Source organism: Pteropus medius, unplaced genomic scaffold (genome assembly GCF_902729225.1).
Source record: "Pteropus medius unplaced genomic scaffold, Ma_sr-lr_union100, whole genome shotgun sequence".
In the NCBI taxonomy this organism is placed as follows: domain Eukaryota; kingdom Metazoa; phylum Chordata; class Mammalia; order Chiroptera; family Pteropodidae; genus Pteropus; species Pteropus medius.
The window spans coordinates 15,659,886-15,683,211 of NW_024349225.1; the positions used below are offsets into that span (position 1 = coordinate 15,659,886).

Here is a 23,326-nt window from a genome sequence, read left to right on the forward strand (position 1 = left end):
AGTTAGTTAGCGTTTTCTAGCCATGTGTTCAGATCGCCAGCTGGAGAGCGTGTCTCTCACCGTCTGAGACCTCGTCTCATCTCCCTATCTCCTCCCCCGGGGCGCTGGACAATCTAGCCCCGCGCCGGGCACCCAAAGGTGGTTTGATAACTTGAGGATGTTGAAGGATTTTATGAAGCTCGTTTCCGGGTCCATGGCGGCATCTTATGCCCCTTGCGATGCTCACAACGCGGGGTTTAGGCTCAGCGGGAGCGGAGCAGCGGCTGGGAGCGCGGATGAGCCGCGAGCCAGGGCTCCTGCTCGGGAAGTCTACTGGCTCAGGTGGCACGGCCTGTCCCCTTTGTGCGGGCTACGCGGGGGACACAGTAGGGACACTGCTGAGTTCGAGACAGCCTGATGGATGTTATAACAGTGGCGCGTACAGGGCCCGACAGGAGCCCAGAGAAGGGCATGGCAGCGAGGCTGGTGGGAAGACTTCCCGGAGGAGGCAGTGCTTGTCCTCAGTTTAGACACAGCAAACAGAGGAAAGGTTTTGTTGATGATCACAGCCTGAGCCAGGAAAGGGTGTTTGGGCAAAATTAGGAACTTTTCTAAGATAAAGTTTTTTTTTTTTTTTTAAACAAAAAGTATTGGGAAATCAAGGGGGTTTAATCACAACTGCCTCACGAGCAGCGTTTGAAAGGGCGTGGGAGGCTCACGGGAACCTTAATTGCCGAGAAAAGTTAAGAGGAGAAATATGACAGAAGTAATGTGTCTGTATGTATGTCATGTCTGATTTGTCACTTTTCTAGACAGGCACTTGCCTCCTGCTTTTTCTAAGTGAGAGGGAAAAAAAAAAGATCCTTCAGCTTCTGAGGCGAAGATACCATTTAGGACAGAGAAGTGGGACCTGGAAACACTCCTCTTCCTTTTAGGGAAGAAAAAGGCCGTTTCTGGTTGCCTCGTTGTTAAGCATGAGCGTCTGGGCCGTGGTAACGAGTGTGAGACGCCCAACGCGGTCTGGGTCAGGCCGAAGAATTTCTCCCTCCCTTTAGAAAATAAGAAGCAGCTTGCTCGGTTTCTCTTCCAATTTATTCTTGTGGCTTGCCATTCCTTCGGAAATCCAGAAGGATGCTTGTTTTACGAGCTTTCGTGGACCAACCCTTCTGTCTTCAGGGAGGGCGTCCTTGTGTGTCTTAAGCTGGGTCTCTAAGATTGATGCAGTGTGCAGGGAAGCGTGACAAACGGTTCGGCATTCGCGGCTTTTAGCTTGTAAGGTGGCTGCCTGTTGCAGGCATCTGGAAAGGTTATAAATCACACGGTGGCCAGAGCATAACCTGCAGATGTCAAGGCAGAGAAGTGACCCGCTGTGAAGGATGGAGCTGGACCCAGTGTCCTGGGTCGTCCCCACAGGAATTGCTGGAGAGGGGGCAGGGTTGAAGGGTGACGTTTTTATAGCTGTCACAGCACAGGCGTGCCATGGGAATAAGTATGCTGGGACACCGAAGGGAATCAGTGTGGCTGCGGACGAGGAGGCTCTGCGCACGGGTAGGGTGGGTTAGGTCACCTCCAGGGGTCTGACTCCGGTTTTGATCCCACGACACCAAAGGACTTAATGAGATCTTATTCACAGGCTCTGTCTAGTATCTCAGAGGCCAAGGGAGTCCTTGGAGAGATATACAATGTATTTATATGTATTACTATACTTGAGATATGTATGTATGTAAGTTCCCCGAGCTTTACTGGTTTACATTTCTGTAGTACTTTACAAGTCGTGGGAGTCTAATCCCTCAGATTCTATTGATTATCTGTTGCCACGTGACGCTGTGTAACAAACAGCTTTGAACAAGTGTTTATTGCTCACACGTCTGGAGGTTTGCTGGGTGGCTCTGCTGATCTTGGCTAGGCTTGCTCGCACAGCGGGCGGTTGGCTGGCTGTCAAATGCTCTGGGGTGGCCTCTGCTGAGATGACTTGGCTGCCTCAGCCCCGAAGCCCGGCTCCTGTCCTCTGAGCTAACCCAGGCGTGTTCTCATGGTGCCAGAGAGGTTAATGGGGGAGGCACGGGAGAGCGAGCTGGAGATGTGTCTGTCTTCTTTCACTCAGTAAAGCCGGAGATCCTAACCACGACGTTAGACAGACACGGATTGTGTCGGCTCACACTAAAAGGACTAGCACCTGTCAGCTTGCTAGCAGGAGGGCACCGGATAACTGAGAAACTGACGTGAGAATTCCATCTGGCTTAATGGAGACACACTGAAGGTCACTGTGCGCCCAGGGCACACTCTGCCCCTGGGGAGTGGAACTTCTGGGCTGCGGTCTGGAGTCCAGAGCCAGGTGTCCACTGCTGGGGTCCCGCCCCAGGTCAGCCACAGCTTCCCGCGGGAGGACGCGGGAGGCCAGGCCTCCGAGAAGCCGGAGGAGGCGACGGTCTTTTGGAGCATTGCACAAGCCGATGCGTCCACGGGCGCCATGCTGCACCCTGAGCATGCTCTGTGGACCCTGCCACACCGTGGCGGGGCCAGCGCAAGGGGACAGTGCTGTGCCCCACAGACGGAAGGCAGCAGTGTGGACCCAGGACTGGGATTGAGAAGGGGCCCCCACGAAACTCGCGTTCCCCGAGTCTTGAGAGACAGAGGAGGAGCACTCCTTCCTGGGGAGTTGGGGCGGTGGTCCTCGCGCCCAGCCTCTGTCTCTGTGATGCTGGGGTGCTGGTCACGGGGCCTGACCATGCCTCAGGCTGTGCCTCGGCTCCGTCCCCATTGGTGGTGACAGTTCAAGTGTGAGGCAGCCCTCTACATGGTGTCGCAGAAGTTTGTGGATTTGGTCTGTCTGCTAAAAGTCGAAATTAAGTATTTGAGTTGGAAATAAGAAGACATACTGAGTGCCTCCCATGAGCAGAGGGCAGGGCCGGACGCTGTGGGCGCTGGTGCACGTCACAGTGCGACCAAAACAGGTCTGCGTCTCGCTTCCCAGAGATGCCTCTTCTGGAGTCTGAACAGGGTCCCGTGGCCTCTGAGTCTCGCAGGCCTGTCCTCGGGTGATGATGATGTAACTGGCCAGGGACAGGCTGGCATGCTCGGTGGAGGACAACTTCTCAACGTCGAATGCGCATGTGAATCATCTGAGCGTCTTGTTAGAATTCAGAATCTAATTCGCCCAGCGGGTCTGGGATGGGGCCCAGCAGTCTGCATGGGTAATGCTCCCCAGCGATGCCGACTTGTTATTCTGGGGAGACTTGTTATTCTGGGGAGCCCTTTTTCCAGTGGCCAGACTGTAGTGGGTACGAGGTTCCCACTGGGAGAGCTCACTGCCAAGCACAGAGGCCAGCACGTCTCTGTCTGAGCTGTCCCCGTGGAGACTCAGATGCACCACGGGTGATGACGCTGGACCTGCTTCAGGGTATGTTCACAGCGACACCCAGACACAATGGCTCGAGAGGTTTTCGATGAGCTGTTTCGCAGGACAGAAAAGTACATTGCGCATTTGACAGACATTTCCATCCCACATGGTTAGTGTCTTCAGAGAAGACGTTGGCGCATACGGAGGCAAGCCCGAATTTTCCAGAAAGGGCGCGGATGCGGAACCCTCATTTCCGGGCACTGCGGGGGATCTGCGCTGGGCCGGGCTGGGCGCTCTGCGTGTGGCGCCCTGGAACTGCGCAGCATCATTGCCCGTTACCAGGGATAACGCTTGCCTTTTAATGGCGGGCGTCACCATCTGGAGCCGGGAACCAGAGCGTGGGGCTCGGGGAGAGAGCACGCCTTCTCCGCTGGGTCCCAGGCGGCGGTCCGCCTGCCGCCTCGCCCCGCCTGCATCCCCGCACCCCCGGCACCCCATCCCGACCGACAGCATCCTCAGCCCCTGCATCACTTTCGCACCTATCCCCACATCTCGACAGCATATCCTTCTGTCCCTTGGCCATGCATCCATGGCTCTGCTGCCAGGCGCACAGGAACCATAGACAGATGCGACGTTAGTTCTGCGTCAGGAAGAAATGGCAACAGCGTGAAAGACCACGGAACTCGGGTGCAGGGACCGCTGGCTTCGACTTCCCTGTTTAGTTTAGCTTCCTCCTGACCTTAGCAGATATTCCCAAAGTGGCTTTCCACGTGTGTCCCCTCTCAGCCCCGATGACCCTAGCTTTGCTGTCGGCATGTGACGTGAGGGGTGACAGGATATCGCAGCTCTTCCAGCCCTCGGGGTGCATTGGGTTTGAGCACCTGAGTCTCCTTTGGAGAGGTGGATGGAGCGCTGGAACCCTGGTAACCATAGCAACCATGCACACCTCCCGGTGGGTCTTGGAGGCCTCCCCAGATCTGGCCCACACCCGTCTCTTCCAGCTTCCCCGCCGGGCACTACGCACGACGCAGCGTTCTGGGACCTACGTGTGGGGTGGTTCAGGTCAACCTGACTGCCTTTCTCTGGTCCCCACACAGCACCCCACCGGGGACGGGAGGAGCTGGGAAGGGGTGAGGGCAACATGAGCGAAAGAGCTCGCCAAGGAAATAAAAGGGGGTGATCACTAAAAACGGGAGAAACCGGATGTTCACGGTCGAGAAGGCTCTCAGCCCACGGCGTGGGCCTTGCTGAATGTTTGCTGACGTGGCAGAAGGGTCAGTGGGTCAGAGGTGGTCTGCTAGAGAGGGAGAGTTTCCAGCACGGTTTGGGGTAGAAATGGGCAAGACTCAGGGTGGCGAAAAACAGGGTGTTAGTAGTCCTCCGCTGAGCTTTGTATTGTTCAGGGGTACAAGTGGGGGAGGGTACGGAGGCAGAGCCGAGGGACAGTGTATCGGGGGCCTTATGGTTGAGTTTGCACTGCCCAGCTTCCCTGTGCGTGTGCTCTGGCCACTGAAACCCAGATGGGCCGTTCGTGTGACTCCAGGAAGGCCCCCTGGGGACTGCGGGCTCAGCCGGAAGGGTGCCCACGCTGCCCCTTCCCATTCCCCTCCCGCTGCCTGGGGCTTCACTGTGGTGGTGTCTGGAGCTTGGTGGCCACCCTGGACCATGGCGTGGACGGTATGCCCTGAGGTGGGCGTCCTGGTCCCTGTTGGTTTTCCGTTGGGCATGGACACACCCGTCGCTTGGGGAGACAGCGTTTTCTCATCTAGCCCCGTTTTGTCTTTGTGCTCCCGCGTCCGGTCCCGGCCGATGAGGTGGTCTCGTTCTCAGAGACGTCAGGCCCCCGCATCCACACTGCACGTCCTGCGCACGGAGCCTACCTCAGGATTTGTCACTCTCCGGTCACGGCCACAGAGCCCTGGAGCTGATGCCTGGGACTGACAGAGCTCGGCTGGTGTTTTGATGATCATGCTTTGAGGTGTCCCCAGGCCCCGTGAGAGGCCGCGGGGTGTCAACGATAAGCTGGTTTGGTTCCTCCTGCCCCACCTGCCCTGGACATTTGGGGCCCAAGTTCGGATCTGGCGCGTGATGGGGAGATGGAGAATTCAGGGCTGCCACAGGAGGCAGTGGCACCTGGAAGGAAACAGAACCGTTGGTCCCTCTGCTCTGAGCCTGAAGTGGAGACGGGACCATGTGGGTAGCAGCCCCCCACGGGGCTTTTGCGTTTATCTGGGTTTCGGGATGCAGCCTGGGGGGCCAGGTTCGGGCTCGGCTTTGGGTCCGAGCGTCTTCTTCGCACTCACAGGGGTTTTTGCTTAGCTGCACCAGCCTCGGCTCAGGTTGACCGTGGGTCCCAGCTTGTAGCTCCAGCTCAGCGCATGGCGGCTTTAAAGAGTTGACATGCGCTGAACTTCACTTTCTTGGAGCGCAGAGGTCTATGGATTTTAACACACACACAGAGTCTCGTAACTTCCCCCGTCAACCGGATACAGGACATTCTGACGTTTCAATGCATCTCTAGGTTACATGGTAGTTGTTTTAAAAAGCAGACTTATTCAGATATAATCACACATCATACATTTAAAGTGTGCAATTTAACGGTTTTTGGTATATTCACAGGTATGTGCAACCATCACCAGTCAATGCGCCCATCCCGTCGCCACAGAGAGAAACCCCCTCCCCGTTAGCCGTCACACCCCCATCTTCCCGCCCGCTCCGGCCCCGAGCAGCTGCTCATCTACTCCCTGTCTCTGGATGTCCCTGTTCTGGACTTTTCATGCAAATGAAACCGGGTAGCAGGTGGCCTTTCGTGGCCGAGTCCTGTCTCTCCGCGTTGTCGAGGCCAAGTAACGTTCCAGTGTGTGGAGCCGCCACGCCAGTTTATCCATCCGTTCGCCGGGCGCTGGATTTTCGCCATCGTGAACGGTGCTGTGGGGAGCACTTGTCCAAGTTTTTGCTTGAACATCTGCTCTCAGGGCATCGGGCTGTGGAAGCGGAAGTGGGGTTGTTGGGTCATATGGTTTAATTATGTTTAATTTCGTGGGGAATCGCCAAAGTGTTCTTCGCTGTCCCTGAGCCATTTCACATCTGCGCCAGCTCCACGTGAGGGTTGCGATTTCCCTCATTCCCCGCCCCTTCACTGACACGTGTTATTTGCCGTTTCGTTGCGTTTTATTTTGTTTTTGTTTATAGCCGTTCGAGTGGATGTAAATTTATATGGTTATCTCGGGGGCGCTAATATTCTCACGGTCTGGGTGAAAGTGTGGAGATTTTTGTCCTATTTTTTTTTTTTTTTTTTTTTGCTATCACCTGATCCAAATTTAGCAAAATACAGACTTTCAGAAGGAGAGCTATAACGGGGGGGGTTGGCAGAGAAGTCACAATCGATTGCCTGATACACACAATATGAGAAAGAGCCAAGTGTCATAGAAACGTCACGAGTCCCACGTCTGCTCTCGTCAGGACACACTCGTTCTTACAACGTGCCGGGCTCTGGGCTCGGCACTGGGGCTGAAAACGCGTTAAACAGGAGTAGAGTCTTCACAGCACTCATGGTCTGGAGGGCTGCGTGGAGGCGGCCTCACAGTCTGGGCGTTGGGAAGGCTTCCTGGAGGAGGAGGGATAAAAAGTAGAGATACTCTTATCAGATAATCAGGGACATTAGGTGCATTTGGGGTGGGGGGGCGACCATGCTGGGATGCTTGGGAAATAGCCTCTGGACGGCCTATGTTTTGGGGGCGTCACGCTGCGATCTCAATTAGAGCCCGATCTCTTTCTTTCCCCAGTCTGCAGTTGGTGGTTATAATTCTTTCCTGAGCAAAGTAAACCATAGCTAAGACTTGTGTAAATATCGCTAGCTTTTGATTACTTGCACTAATTAGGGGGAACATGTAATTCAGGATGGCAGCGATCTAAACAGAATTTAAGCCGACGTTGGAATATGGTTTTTCCTGTTGATTCCCAGATGTTGCCGTGTCAGATGCTCTCAGAACACGCAGACCTAACTAAATCACGGAGGCCTGGCAAGTGGCCTCTACAGTCCCTCAGGCCACTGCCGGCCAACGCAGTGGCCAGAGCAGGGCGCCTTGCTTTTGACAAGGCTGCTGGTTCTCACCTTTCCTGTGGTGAGAGAGAGTTGCTTGGCTTTTAGTAATTTTGATCTCCTGATTTTTGCCAAACAGGAAGAATCATTCTGAATTCTTTTGATGTATTTTAGAGGTGGCAAAAATTCTGAGATCACCTATGCCGTCCATTCTCTCCTGGTGCCGTAAACACTTTTTACCAGATCCGTGAGAGGAAAATAAATTCTTTTGCTAAGATATATATATCTTATAAAATATATATATATATTTTTTTTTTGGTGAGGCTCTGTGGCTTTTTAAATTAGCACAAATAATGTGTGTCATGCTCCAAATAACAGCCTCAACCTCATCGTAATTATGCACGAACATACAATAGGCCAGGTTTCTGAAGGGCCACCAAAGGAGAATGGACTCCATTCCAAATAAACAATATTACCAATTGGTGAAAATAAGAAACAGACTCACGTACGTACAATAAAACCCGAAACTTATTTGAGCTACTGATGGGGAATTAGCAATAAGTCTTTATTATAAAGGTTTTTAAAGTTTTAAAAGATGAGGATCCTTGAATATCTCGTTCGAAGGAGTGATAAAAGTAATTTGGTCTTAGCACATCAGTTATATATTTGTTATTTATTGTTACATAATAAATCACCTCAGAATTTCATGGCTTAGAATGACAGTTGACATTTATCATCTACGCAGCTTCTGGAAGTGGGTTGGCTTAGTGGTTCAGGCTCGGGGACCGTCATGAGGCTGCAGGCAAGGTGTCAGCTGGGTCTGCGTCACCAGCAGGCAGGCTTGGCTGGGGTCGGGGGACTTGCTCCTGAGATGGTGCCTCACGTGGCTGGACAGTGGGGGCCTCAGCCCCTTTTCGAAGGGAACTCTCCATAGGACTGTCCGAAGGTGCACACGGCATGACAGCTAGCTTCTCCTAGAACAAGGTCCGAGAGGAATACCTTTTACAACCTAGCACAGGAAGCCACACGTCGTCCTTCATCCCGTGTTTTGCTGAGCACCCCAAGAAGCTCCGATACAGTGTGGGGAAAAGACCACACAGGTGTGCTCTCCGGGAGGTGGGGACGCTGGGAGCCGCCTACCGCCAGTTATCAGCATGCACATCACACCTGAGTCATTTAAAAGAATTGGATTGAATAGCTCTCTATTCTGGCAATCAACATCTGCCTACTACTGTTTTAAAAACATTCCAAGTGATTATGAATCTGAGCTCTCTCGGGGAGAAAGGTTTATGGTGAGTGTGCAGATGGAAGCTTGGCCCAGGGTTAAGGAGGCCATTTAGGAAAGGCTGGCTTCTGCCTGGCCACAGCGGGCGGATGGCCTTCGGGTGTCCGTCCTCCTCCCTCACCCCTAGATTCTCTGAAACACGTGACGGGTCTTCAGCTGCGAGTCCGGCCAACTCTGTGTTGCTTCCATGCGGCCGCTCGGCTTGCCTGGCTGGCACGGTGGTTCCCACCCATCTCCCGTGATGGATGGTGGTCCCTAATGTCACCTGTCACGTGGCAGCCCTCAGGTTATGCGTGTCTCCCAGACCACCTGCTGTCAACACAGTCTCCCTTTTCAATTCAGGAGAAACGGTGAGTGGGAGAGGCGTCCCGCGGGGTAAACTCAGCTCTGTTCTGAGGCAAACAAATAAATCCGGCATTTGCAGACTTTCACGCGTCGCTGTCACCCGTGGCAGATCCCTTGCAGGACACCGGCGTCCTCGCTCCGAGGCCGGGCCTCAGAGGGGACGGTCGTGTGGTGAGCCCGGCTTCGGAACCTGGGCCGGCCTTTCATCTTCCTGGTTTCGTGGAAGGCGGGTCAGCACACGCCACGATTGGAAGTGGGGAGAATCCGCGTCGTCGGCCCGTCAGACCCTGGAGGGCCCTGCTTTGTAGAGTAGCAGAGGCCGAGTACCTTGGAACATGTCTGTGCTTAATGTGGGGTGTCGCGGGTCCGCCCGGCCGCGTCCCCTTTTAACGGCAGAAATGCCTTTCGGATCTCGGGGTGTCGGGCAGCTCAGACGCTGTGGGGCCCAGAGCCCGCTGTGTTTCCTTCCTGGAGTTTGCTTCTGGTTTACGTTTCTGGGTGCTCGCTTCACCCCAGCTGCATCTCATGGACTTGCTGTCTCGGTTTGTCCTGCGCTGGAGTTGTGTTCTGTTGTCACGCGTACCCCCGAGGTGACTCTGACAGGGCGGGTGCATGAATGAGCTTACGCATTAACTTGGGGAGACAAACGACTTTACAGACACCTGCTGAGGAAGTTTTAACAAACGGTGGGATTTGCTTTTGCTCAGCAACACTCATGCGCTGAGAAATTGTGTTATCAACACAGTGAGCAGAGGTGGAAGGAAGAGGGGGTGCCGGCCGTCGGTGGGGTGACCTCCCCCAGGGGGCCCCAGAGGCTCGGCCCTGGCGGGCTGTGGCCCGCCCACAGGCCTGCCTTAGCACAGGGCTGTCTGAGAAACTGGGGCGCCTCTTACGGGACGGGCCCGGCGGGTTGACGGATCCCGTGAGATTGCTCAGTAGAACTGACGCTTCCCTGAGCTTTTGTTTTCCGAGTTGGAGGAGAGTGTGGAGGAGAAGAAAGAGCCCCATCACGAGTTCTCCCGACAGGCCGGAAAGCGTAGCCCAGCGATTCCGCTGTGTGTGGCCAGCAGCATCGCCATCATCAGGGAATGTGCTGGAAACGTAAGGCCTCAGGCCCCACCCAGAGCTGCCGAATCAGAAGCGCGGGGTGTGTGGCCCTCCAGGTGGTGATTCACGCCGCGCGAGGCGAACAGCACGAGCCCTGGAGTCTGGCTTCCTTCTCTGGAACCCTGGCGCAGCCCCTCGTTAGCTGTGTGGCTCTGGGCGAATTGCTTGACGTTGTCATGGAACAGCGGGGACTCTCTCCCTTGAGCCACTTTTTCCATAACAACCCAGCGGACCCTCTCACGTGGCCTCTCCGAGCTGCAGGCTGGGGCCGCCGGGGCCGCGTTCCAGGGCTGTGTGCTGAGCCCTGTTGACACGTGTCCTGTATGCCGCCCTACAGATGGCCCTGAAGTGTGACAAACAGTTCTCTCTCGGCGTCGGCAAGGCTGGTGCCTGACGATGGGACGTAGAGCTGATTTCTCGATCGGTTTTCTGGGAGAGACCCTAAGTGTCCGGGGGAAGACAAAGGTGTGGTAAAATGCGCACAAACATCCCTAAATAAAATCAGCCGAAATTAACTTTAAACGTTTAAAAAGAAATTCTAGTTTTGCTAGATTTTCTAAAATTGTGCATTTGGGGAAATAATGTGGACAGAACCAAATGGCGATTTATCTGATGCCATAACTCCCCCCTAAAGGTTGAGGGTTGCCATGGCGACATCTAAATGGATCTGCACCCCCAGGTCGCTGCAGATGCACTGGGCAGCACGGCCGCAAGACCCACTGCCCGGCGAGATGGGTGGCGTCACGATCCCTCCTCTGCCAAGCTCTGAAGCTGTCCCAAAACGAAATGCAGCCTGGCTGAATTAAGCCGTTGTCAAAAAGATGAAAAACGGCAGATCAGCTGCGGTTTCTCGTACGGCAGCCGCAGCCAGGCTGGCTCATCTGTACGGCCGTGTGACTCGGTCGTGCAAAGGTGGTGCCGCCCGACGCGGACAGCGGATTGCTGGGGACCATGGTGGAGGTTGGAAAGTTGCGGGCTTAAGCTCGGGGGCTCGGCGGGTCCCCTGGGCTCCGGCAGCTCTCCTCCTGTTCTGGTGGGGTCACTAGGCAGAGGAGGGCCACCGGCTGGGTCAGGGTCTTCGGAGTGAGTTGGGGTCTCTGGGTGAAGATGCAGAGGTCGTCCCCAAGGCAGCCCCGTGTCTTGTAGACCAGGCCGAGGTCCTGGCACCTCTCTCTCCTCGTGTGCCAGGCCAAAGAGAGTGAGTTCTGGACTTGAGGCCAGAGCGAAGCGTGGGGTACAGTCCCGCGGTCCGGGACGGTGTCCTCTGAGCACCCGGTGCGTTTCTCTCCTCGTCCGTTTGTCTCCTGGCCTGTGCCTCTCGCCTCGCTCGGATCCCTCAGTGAACCTCCCGTGAATCAGCCCGTTGCTCTGACAACAGCTGGGAAGGTAGGGTGGGGGATGGTGAAGCGTAGGGCAGGAAAATGCTGCGTCACCGTCACCGTGGCTCGCCCAGAGCAGGGTGTCGGGATGAGGGACGGTTTGCCCTGGCCGGGGGCCTGTCTCCCTCCTTCACCTGCCGCCTCGGGAGCCCGGAGGACTCGGAAAATAACGATTTCTTTCGAGAGGTGGAGCTGGTGTCTCACCAAGAGGGGAGCGTGCTGACCGGCAACGGGTTGGCCCAGAATTTCTGGGGGGCTCATCAGAGGGAGGGAGGCAGCGTCTCTGCCATGGGTGTTGCCTGGACCCTCCGGCTGTGGGGCGAAGCCGGGCGGACTGGCTGTGCTGCCCTGTGGCCCTACGGACTCGGATGGCAGCCTGGACTGCGGGCAGCGCCTGGGGAAGGGTCGGTTGTCGCCTTCCGGAGCCCGAACGCTGAGCGAGGGCCCGGCCCGCGTCCAAGCTTCGCATCTCGGCGTAGCTCGTGCCCGGCGCCCGGTGCCCGTTGAAACGGCAGTTCACGCGGATGTGGTGGCGCCTACTCGGAGCCCGGTCACCGCTCAGTCTTCCGTCCGTCATCCCGAAGGGAAAACATCTGCCATAGTCTCAAGGCCAATGGCGAAGCGTTAGGGTTTGGAAACGGAGCCAATGGCAATTCGTTAGGGTTTGGAAACGGGGTCCTTGCGAAGCTCGTCCCTGGCTTCCCTCCTATTTTGCTGAAGTTTAATGAGACTCGGTCATTCTCCGGCCTGGCGTCGAGGTCAGGTAGCAGTACACCTACACCTGTGACTTTCGTCACCACGTCTAGGCTGGCGGCCCCCACCCGTCTCTACTGAGCTACAGCCGTGTTCCGACTCTCTGGCCATCTCTGCTCCGTCACGGCGAACTCGTTATCCGCCCTCTGGGGTGGACCTTCTGGTCTCACTTTTGATTGACAGGTCACCATCCATCCTGTCCCTCACGTACACCATCTGAGAGTCATCCTCGACTCTTTCCCCCGCGTCCCGATGTTTATACTCAGAAGCTTTTCTTGAATCCGTCCTGTGTCTCGATGGCTTTTCTCACGTTTGCGGCTGCCACTCAGCTCCACACCCTCATCCCCTTTGTCTGTAAAATGCGACACCGTGATTCCCAGACAAGCGGCAGCTCAACAAGTACCACCTGAAAGAACGAATAACTCATCTCGACGCCGACAGACTATCGCGAGGGTTAAAGGGGAGACTTTACGCTGCGCGTACTTGGCACGATGATCAGCACACAGTAGGAGCACAGGAAATACGAGCCGCTATGGAGCATACCTAGGAAATACTTGGGCCCCAGGCAGCAGGTTCGCATCCTGGTTGCACCACATGCATTTCTCACATGTTCGATCCTGCGACTCCATGTTTTTTATCTGGGAGACGAGAATGATGACAGTAAGGCCGTTGCGCGGATGAGGCGATTGGATTGGCGTGGAGTTTTTGGAGCAGCGCTCGGCGCGCGGCGGGTGCCCGGTCTGCCAGTGGCCGCTGCTGTTATTTCTGTCCCGTCTTCCGCAGGTCGGCCTGCCGGGCCTTCTGAGAGGGGACGCGGGCTGTCCGGGTTCTCGCATGCGCCCCCCAGCACCGCAGAGAGGAAGAGCCATCGCTTCATTTCACCGAGGGAGACCATGTCCATCCTCTACGAAATTCGTGAGCCCCGAATCACACACGGTCTTTCTGCGGCGCTTTGCGATAGCTTTTAGGGTGACTGGCTGTCTTGGTGCGCCTGGGACCGAGGGGCTTTGCAGAGTGGGGGACCTTTCGTGCTAAAACTAGGCCGGTTCTGGGCATACGGGGCAGTGCCCACCTTAGCTTCGCCCGACGCCTCTGCTTCGTGCTGTCGAAGCCCCGCTTGGCGTGCCGTCCGGGTGCGAAAATCACTCAGCGGAAAATCAAGCCGACCCACAAAACAAGGCTCAGCAAGTCTGCGAGAGGGACAAAGCCGATCAGGGCCGTGTCTCCTTGTGACGACAGAGGGATGCATAACCGGAAAGTCTCGAGACCCTCCCGAGCCTCGGCCTGCGCATTGCCTGCGTCCTCACACTCGCCCTCTGAAGGAGGTGGCTTCCCCATTTCACAGAGGAGGAGACTGAGGGCCAGAAAGCGTGTGGCTTGCTCAAGGTCCCCCGGGGCACGAGCCAAGGCGAGGCTTGCAGCCGCGCCGGTGTGCGGTACCAGCAGCAGGTGTCAGCGCACTCGACCCTCTAATCCAGTGCGCAAACTCGCCAGTCCACGTTCCCCAGCGTGACCTAGCGCCTGCCCCTGGCCTTGGCATTGCTAGGCGGGGTTCCACCCCCCGCATCACCGGGGTGGGCCAGCCCCGGAACTCGTCCTGGCTCCTTGTCGTGTAGGGTCAGAGGTTTCCTTTGGACGTTTGCCGTTGGCAGCGGTGAGGTGGGGCCAGGGCCAGGGTAGTGGGTGACAGCTGGCATAGGAGCCTGAGAGCGGGGACACTGGCTGGCCTGCCTAGTGGGATGTGTCTGAACCCGTCCCTGACTTTTTCTCCAGGCCCCCCGCCTCCATCCTAGCCTGTTCCTGTGCCTGGTATAAAGAATCTGGCCCAATTTCAGGATGAGTGATGGCAAAACCCAAGGAACGCTCTTATTAAGGAGGAATTTTATTTTGAAAATGGGGCGTTTGGGAGCAAGCAGAAGCTCCAGGCGGACCCCACAGAAAGACCTGGGTGGGCCTCCTCACTTTTCCAGAGCACACTGAGAAAATCTCGCTGGAAACCGAAGTTTTGCAAAGCCGGAGCAAGTTGGACATAATTCCGTCGGCCATAAAATTCACCCACGAAAACCGACCTAATCCCTCGAGCCAAAGGTCCAGCTTTTTCTCAGCTGTGGTTTTCCATGGTCACGTCGGCCTTCAGGTGGGAAAGTAAGTGTTAGTTTTCATATCCAGAAGTAACGTCTCCATAGATAAAAAAGAGCTGCAGGTCAAAGCATTGACTGGATGTCCCGTTACAGACGTGCACGCTGGCCGATTTTAATTTCTCCTGATTTTGATTCATAGTGTCTCGGTGTCCAGAAGCTTGGTTTGGCTCCGAACGTTTATTGAACGACTTGCTTGTGGAATCTGGCCTTGAACTCGTGCTTTCTCGGATTTTTTCCTCTCCCTTCGGTTCGTTCTCTGTGGCTGGAGCCAGGGACGGGAGAGTGTTGAGAGGCTGTGCCCGAGCCGTCACCGTGGGCTTCCGGGACGGCTCCTTGGCTGGGACCGCGAGTGACCCTGTGGGGCTGACCTGGACTCGGGCCTCCTGGGGAAGGTCCAGCCCTGGGGGTCGACCACCCTTCCCTGCAGGTGACTCAGCCAGCACTGGGGAGACTGGACTCGGGCGGGGCCACCTGGCAGGAAGTCTAAACAGAAACAGGAAGCTGACCTTTAAGGCCAGCTGGGAAGACGCATGTGGGCCCACGGCCCGGACGCCTACGGGACGTGGGGGAGGTGGCAGTGGGGTCACCAGGACTGCGGAGACAGTGCAAACTCCACTCATGCCGCCCGGCAGCCTCGGTGAGCACGGAGGCTGGCCTGGGGGAGGGGCCGCGAAGGAGCCAGAGGCACAGCTGGCCCAGGGACCTGTCTTCAAGGCTGTCTTGGATTTTTTGCTCGGTCGATAGATATGTTTATTTTTTTTTAAAAAAGGAACGATAGGCCCTTTTATGAGGCCATGTGGCTGGCTTCGAGTGTGCTTCTGGGATGCACCCATCACTGGCGACCGATAAATACACAGTCACCTTCTAACAGCACAGGCGCCGGTGAAGCTGGGCGCCCTTGTCCCCTGGGAGGCCGGAGCTGAAGATGGAGCAACAGGATCTCGGCTCGGTCCCACAGCGAACCATCTGGGGACGCTGTGCCGCCAGGGCCCCACTCCAGACCAGTTCGGATCGGGGAGCCCCCGGACATCGGGGGACCGGCACCCTCCCTGGCACCGTGCTGCGCAGCCAGCGTCGAGAAGCATCGCACTGGGCGGACGGTGTGTGTGAGGGAGCCGAGGCCCGGAGAAGGGACCGGAGTGTGGAGCCCAGTCCAGTCGCTCCTCACGATGAGCCACAGCCGGATTCTTTTTATTTTTCCGCTTTATTGATTTATCGTTAATAATTAATTTTTTATGGCGCCCTTGGTTAACGAGCCCCGATGAGTCCAGCCGTGTGCTTTAACAGTGAGGCACATGTATGTGTTTACACTGTGCGTTCACCTCCCCTACTTAGGTTTCTTTCTGTCGCCACATATTTGATCCCCCGTACCCCGTCTACCTCCCCGCTCCCCACAAAAGCGGGTTCTCGGTCAGCCCTCTGAGGCTTCTCTTTGTTGTGGTTTTGCCATACGTGACGAGCACACTTCAAAATGTCGGTGCCCGAGTCCCTTTAAGAAGCAGATTTCTGGAAAAGCCCGTGATCTAAGTCCCCAGGCCTGGGCGCCTCTCCACGGTCCCCTGGTGGCCGGGACTGTCGTGTCTGTGGCCAGCCGAGGCAGGCGCGGGTGCCTTGTCTTCCCACGGTGGCCTGGTGTGCTGGCGTCCTGCGTGTCCTCGGGAGGCCTGGCACAGCCCTGCGGTCCACCCCCTGCGAGTCCCCAGCCGGTGACACACCCACCACAGACACGTTTTCTGCAGAGCTCGCGGCAGCTGGGGGCCGCGTGCCCAGCGCACCTGTCGGTTTCGTGTGGGCAAATCCAGACACACGTGCCCGCGGCCCCCTCCAAGACGTGGCCGCCCACGGAACCAGCCACGGAAGCTCACAATTCTTTTGTCCAACCCACCGGATTTGCCACAATGCGACTCAAATCTATAGCCAGGCTTTCCGACAACACCATTTAATCACGTTTCACACACAAGACTTCAGGGTGTTCTGGTATCTCTTTGAAAATTTTAGATTTCCTCTTTTTGTTAAAAAAAAAAAAAAAGGAACAATTTCATGATAAATTTCAAGACATTTAGAAAAATTGTTTTATTTAGACGAATTCTCAGGCCTCGTAGACTCGCCTGGGGGATGTGAAACACCGTCCCCCACCCCACCCCCCAATTCTGATGCGAAGGCTCCGCTGGACGCGCCCAGGCTCTCCTTGCCGGGTCTGACGTGTGACCTGCCGCCTCTCCTGCCCGGGACGAGGGGCTCTGAGCCCGGGATTTCTCCCGGGGACCGGGTGCCGTAGCAAGTCCGCTGCATTTATTAACGCAGTGACGTTTGAGGGGGGACATGTTTTTGGAACCTTCTCCTAGCTGTCTTTTCTCTCCGTAGTCCGTGACCTTTGCCCTCACCTTCGCAGCCTCATGGTGGCACTGCCCGCAATGGGGACTTGCAACCCTGGTGCCCTTGGGAACCTCCTGGAGGCTTTGGAAAGTGGCCGGTGCCCGGGAGCCACCCCAGACTGACTAAATCGGAGTTGGGGGGCTACTGTGAAAGCGTGCGGGTCACGTCCTCGCCGCGCGGCCGCGGCCGAGAGCGATGGCATCGGGAAGAGGGGGGCGGCTTGTCGACGTCAAGTGAGGTTCTCGTTTCTCAAAATCTCGCGTCTTCGAACCCAGACGTCTGAAATTCGGCGACGTCACGTACTCGTAGTTGGAAGAGACGGGGGTCGGTTTTGTGACAGCTGATACGATTTTGCGATTTGATCCGATCAGTAATTTTTGAGCGACCGCCATCCACAAGGGAGCCGAGGTGGAAAGCGCCTCCTGGGCGCTGTTCGTTGGTTTGGTTGCTTTGGGTCAGGACGGATATGTGAGTCTGGGTCCCAGCGGGAAAGAGGTGGCGCAGTCCAGCTGGACACCCGAGCGGGATTTCACAGAGGGACTGCTTGTCGTGATATGGCCACAGCCTAGGGAGGCCAGCAAGGAGAGGCGCCGTCCCCTGGGGCTGGCCAGTGGGGACCCCAGCGTTCCTAGGCCTGGGGGGAGCAGGGGCTCCTCTCCGCAGTCAGCCCTGCGGGAACCCCTTCTGCATCAGATAAGGCCGGTCACGTTCCTGTCCCATGCAGCCAACAGTCCCCAGTGATACAGAAGCCGGGGCTGGGCCGAGGCGGCACGACCGGCAGGCCTCCGTTTTGGGACTGGGTAAATGGGGTGGGCGCTGGTTGGAGCCCCTGGGTCTGGCTTGGAAGGCCGGTGATCCCGTGGTTCGACATGGCTGTCCCAGTGTCTGGGGACTCAGCCTAAAGGCTCAGCATGGCTGGCACTTCCAGCAGCAACTCGGATAATGGCAGGACGTGTGGTCCCCACGCTTGTTGTGACTGTCTGGGGTCAGGACTGCCGTGGGAACGAGGCAGGGTGACAGAGCAGTATGTGCCCTCCTGGGACCGCGTGGCGTGCTCTGTGCGCGCTGTTAGTCAGCGAGGGCTGCCATGACCACGTGCCACAGACTGGGTGGCCCAAACAGCAGAAACTTGTTTTCCCACAGTTCCGGAGGCCAGAAGTCCAAGGTCGAGGTGCTGGCAGGTTGGTCCCCGAGGCCTCTCTACTCTGCATGTGGTCCTCCTCTGGGCAGTGACCCAGGTGTCCCTCCCTGTGTCCCAACCCCCTCTTCATATGAGGACACCGGTCAGGTTGGGCGAGGGCCCGCAGTGACAGTCTCTTCAAAGTCGTCTCTCTATGGTCACATGCTGAGGTCCTGGAGCGGGGCTTCGACACGGGAAGTTGAGGGGAGAGTGAGCAGTGGCCGGGGGCTTGCCGGGCCTGCAGGAGGAGCCAAGGTCGCATGGCCGTGGGGGCCCTCGCAGCCCAGCGCCCATGAGAGTCTGTGCGGGGCCAGTCCGTCCTCCCCCGCTTCCTTCAGACACCCAGGCAGACTCCCCCACCTTGACAGGTGACAGCTGCCTCTCCTTTCAGACTCTTTGCCCGTGGTGGCTCAGGTTTGCACGCAAGGACACCGAAGGCCCTGGGTTCTTGGATGGTCCCTGGGCGTTAGGGGGACTCTTAAAACCTTAAAATGGCTTTGCACTGAAGGCCCTGCTGACCCGTGTGAAACCATGAGGTGGAATGCAGAGCCACACCCCAGGGGACTGGAGGGGACCCCCCCTCCTCTTTGTCCTTTCTGCCCTTGGCACCTTCCAGCAGCCCCAAAGCCCTGCCCCAGCCAGCTGCTTGGGGCACAGGAATAACCTCAGCCCAAAGGCTCGTTCCCTCTCTCGCTCCCTCCCTCCCTCCCTCTCCTTCCCTCCTCCCTCCCCTTCATTTGTACCTTGCTCATTTCCCGTCACCCCCCTTCCCTCCTATCTCTTTCAAGGCTTAATTTCCATATTTGGAGACAGTGGGTCTTTGTAAGTTAATGTCTGATCTATCAAAAAAATTAGCATTTACCAAACACAGTCATGCAAAGCCCTTAGGGCTGTTTTTCCTCCTTGTAATTCTTACTTGGAGTATCACCTTCTCACGGAAATGGGGACCTTATCACACCCTCCACGACCCTCTGCGGTCGGAGGGGTGCACAGAAGAATACTCAACACTTTTTGAAGGAAGCAATGGAACTTTTGAGAATAAGATACTTCTGAGAGGCGGAGGCCCGCGGTTAGCGCTACAGAAGCTCGGAGGCCCGTGCCCTAGCCCAGAGGCGGGTTTGCCGCCAGCGCTTCATGTGCCACTAGGTCCCCCTCATGCCCTCCGCCCTGGCTGTCCCCTCGGCTTGGCAAGCCAGTCCCGCAGGTACCGATGTGCCGCCTCCCTCATCTCTTCAGATCTTTGCTCGAATGCCAACTTCTCAACTTAAAATCGTGCCCACAGCCTTCCCGGCTTCCCTAGCACCGGGCCTCCCCACGACCTGGGGACCCGGCACTCCTGGCTGACCTTCCCTTCACGTCTCTGTCAGGTCCGGTTTCGCCTTTCTGTGTCCCCTGCCCAGAGTGTCAGCCAGATGAAGGCAGGGCCCCTGTCACCCAGGTTCCCTGAGGCCCCTCAGTGCCCGGCATGCTGTCCCCGCCTGCTGTCCCGGCCCGTCTCAGCAGCCCCGGCACCCCTGAGGGTCCCCAGTGAGCTTCAGGGAGTGAACTGACTGATCTAACCTCAAGGCTCGGCCCAGCCCTGGCCTCAGGGGCGCTGACTCCTGAGCTTCTGAAACGGGACTGCAGGGGGTGGTGGGAGCAGCCAGGAAGGGCTCGGGTGTGTGTGTGTGGGGGGCAGTGGCTGAGGGCCCCCTGTTTGCAGTGAATAGGGGGTTCGGCACACCCACAGGCAGGACGCGCTCAGAGTTGCTGTCTCTTTTCACCCGTGCCCACCGGAGTGAGCCTCACGCGGGTGTCTCTGATGACCCAGTGGCTGAGCTGGACGTGGGACGGGAGGAGCTCGGGTGTCAGGGCTGAGTCCGCACAGCCTAAGGAAGGGGAGCACCTCAGGCCGGGCCTGGGGCACCGGGCCCTCACCCCCCTCGCAAGCCGTGGCTTTCCATCTGCTCAGCGGGAACAGTAAAGCCTGCCTGTCCCCCTTTCTGCCTTTGAGGATCAAGCCGAGCGATGCATATGGACACGTCCGGAAGGAGCACAGAGCCAGCTGCGGAGAGACAGTGTCCTATTCCAACGACACTCAAGGGTGAGACTTCTGAGCAACTCTTTTGAATCCTGTTTGTTTTCTCAAATCCTATTTGTTTAAAAAAAAATAACAAAACAAACCCGGGCCTGCCCTCAAGAGAGTGGACGTGTGCTGTCCAGCGTCGCACACCGCCCGTCCCTCGGCTCAGCCGTTCCCTCCCGCGGTGGCTTGTCCTCACATGGGGCGTGCCGCCCGGCCGAGCGCCCTGCAGCTGGCACGACCCTGGCGTGGCTAGGAACGAGGCCGCAGCCTGGGGTGGGGGACCGTGCAGCTTGGCCATGAGGAGCCATCGCTTGTCTCCAGTGGGGGACCAGGGGGGACAAAGCGATGTTGGGATCTGAGTGGGGGCAGTAGGACAGGAGGGAGACTCATGTCTGTTGGACGTCTCTGCCGGGCCAGGGGCCATTGTTGCCTTGCACCTGCATCCAGGTTCCCGGAGGGATCATCAGTCTGACTTTAAGAAGGAGGAAACAAGGGCTCAGGGCGGTCGCTCACGCTCCAGCCCCACAGCTCGCCAGTCGCTGGCGGGACTGGCGTTGGAGCTCAGGTCCATCCGGGCTCAAAGGCCAGGCCCTTTCCGTGACACCGTGTCCCCTCCATTCGCAGAGCGCTGGAGGGACGCTAGTGACGGCCCCGCCCCTCAGATGTGCGACCTCGGTTTAACCGGCGCCCTCCGGTGGCTACTCGGTCCCTGGGTGCGCGGTTGTGAGCCGCGCCGTCTGAATGGTGCAGGATGTCGCACCACGCGAGGGGCGGTTCCCGGGTTTGCGAACCTCCGGAGCCACTCCTGACCCGTGGACATTCTGGCCCCGTCCCTCGTGCGGTCACGGTCCCCCCTCCAGCTCGCCGTCTCTGCGCCCTTGAAACGTCCTTCCTGCCGCCGCTCTGTCAGTCTGGCTCTGAGACGCGGTTCGCCTCCTCCTCCGGGAAGTCCTCCCCCAGCCTCAGCTGGCCGCGTGCCGTCTGGCTGCTGGGCGCAGGGCAGCTCAGTTTTCCCACGGGCTTCGGAGCTTCTCCTCAGGGCGGTTTTTGAGGGTCGAGCTCGTGGCTCTCACATGCTTGTTGTCCCTCACGCCGCTTCGTGAAGTAGGACCCACGCGCCAGACGCTCAGAAACGTCCACCCAGGCTCCTGCTACCTCGGGTGCAGCAGGTCACGGGAAGGGGTGGTGGCTTTTCCAGGCGGAGCTCGCAGCCGCCTCTGCCCCTCCTGGAGGAGGTGGCTCCCGGCCTGAGCTCCGACCCCGCCTGGCGTGAGCCGTCGCCCCCTCCCTGCACCTGGCCAGATGGCTCTGCCCCGCAGGCCCCTCTCGGCGGGGCTCCCCGCCCGAGAACCTGGCCTCTGTCACCTTCCTGCCTCTGGGTGCTGGCTCATGCCCTGGCTTGTCTTCCAACTTCCTTGGGCGCACAGTAGGTGCTCAGTTCGTGGGTTTTACCGGAACTAGACGTGGCTCTCAGAGAAGGGTCGCATGAAGTCTGCAGCCCAGATTGCGGAGCTCCCCGAGCTGGTGCAGGTCCCCAGGGCGGGGAGGTGGCAGAGACGGCATGGCCGCACCACTCGACCCCGCCACCGGGGTGCGTCGGCTCCTGGCGTGCCCTTCCCTGATGACGGCAGCAGACTTCGGTCACCAGGTCGTCCTGAGCGCGGCTGTCAGTGCGACCTCCGGTTCTGCCCCCGAGCCCGTCGCTCAGGCCTCAGCTTAGACGGCCCGGCCCAGGCCTTCCCCACGCCCCGAGTGGTGTCGCGAGCCACGCGCCCTGTTACTGTCCTTCCTGGGCCTTCCGACGCCTGGACGTGGATCCTGCCTGCTGTGTACTGGAGGGTCGGCCCACGCGGGCAGGGGACAGTCACTCCCATTCGCCTGCGCATCCCCAGCTGGCGCGTGACGGTGCTCGGGAAACTCGGGCCTCCCTTCTCCCTGTTTCTGCGGCAAAGAGCAGGTCGTCGGTGCCGGCGCCAGGAACAGAAGGCGCCCGCCCGCCTGAGGGACCTCCTCCGTGGTTTTAACATGGAAAAGGCGCGTGAGTGTCTTGAGAGAGGCTTCATTACACAAAACCCTCTCCGTCAGAAGGAGAAAGATCTCGGGGGTGTGGGGAGGGACGGGTGCTGGTGACCTTTCCATCTGAGGCTGCAGCACGAACGCCCCACTTCTACCTAATGAACTGGTTTCGGGTGTCCCCTGCCTCAGCCTCTGGACACCCGGAACCCCCGGCCAGGGGACAAGTCCAGCTGTTCCCACGTGACGGCCAGGAGAGTCCCGGGGTGGGCATCCCCAGGGACAGCAGCCTGGCCTCGCCCTCCTTCCCGTGCCCGCCCCGCCCCCCAGGGTCAGCGAGCACCAGATGGTTCCACAGCTGGCCGTGTCTCGGTCGTGGTCAGTGCGCCGCCCTGCGGCCACCGAGAAAGCTGTGAACGCGCCGGCCCTCCTCGCCCGCTGTGAGCACGAGGGCCGTGGACGTGAGCGCGTGTGTGTGGGAAATGAGGGGGGCCATGCTCACTAACAGTTGTTTTTGAGAGAAGTTGGTGGGACAGAACCGAACAGGGACAGGCAGGGGCAGGAATGGCGCGTCGGGGGTGTCTTTCAATCACGAGGGGCGTCCAGAGGTCCAGGAGCCTGGGATCGAGGCAGGCCCCTCCCCGGAGCGGAGTTCACGGTCACTCGCCTTCCCGGGGGGCCCGGGGCTGGGGGGCTTCCGGGACGAGGAAGAGGCGCAGAGACTTTTCCACAGACGCCCAGTGGGGCGCCGTAGGGTCTGGGTAGCCAGGCCCTGGCGCGGCAGCGGCGAAGCGTCCGCGTGGGGCTCCGTGGCTCATCAGCAGCCCCGGGGGGCAGGGGGCAGAGGTGGCAGCAGCAGGAGAGAGGGAGGTGCTGGCCGCTGGTCGGATTTCTCCGCTACTTCTCTACGTGGACCGTTTGGTCTGAGTGAGCCCCGGGGCTCTTTAATTTTGGGGGGGAGGAGGTCCCCAGAGAGAGATGCTACTGGCCGTCCTTCAACTTGGGCAGGTGGTGACCTCAGCGATTAATGTGCATATAAAAAACGGGTATAATTGTATTTATCTTCCAAACCGATGGCTTTAGTTTTTGAAAAGGAGGGGCGCAGCACCCGCCAAGTAACACGGTGGGTCTGCGGCAGTGCCGTGTGGGTCCTGTGTCGGGGGAGGTGGCCGGAACCCCAAATCAATACGGTAATTGAGTTATTTCCGTCAAGCGTTTAAGGCTATTGCTTTAAGTGAGCCCAGGGCGTTGGCTGTGTTGTCTGTAATCGCTCTGGATTCATTGGGCGTATTGATCTCCTCCAGCGCTGTCTGGCGTTCTG

At 58.1% G+C, this 23,326-nt stretch overlaps 1 protein-coding gene across 7 annotated transcripts in view; it reads left to right on the forward strand.

Annotated features, from left to right (window-relative positions):
* RXRG (retinoid X receptor gamma) overlaps window positions 1-23,326 on the forward strand; it is a 121,671-nt gene that overhangs the window by 47,052 nt on the left and 51,293 nt on the right. For 3 of the 7 annotated variants that reach the window (XM_039881574.1, XM_039881571.1, XM_039881575.1), the window contains exon 3: window positions 19,921-20,010. The exons of the other annotated variants lie outside the window; for them this stretch is intronic. The gene's annotated coding sequence lies outside the window, so the exon portion shown is untranslated. The remainder of the gene's footprint in view (window positions 1-19,920; window positions 20,011-23,326) is intronic. 7 annotated transcript variants of the gene reach the window in all.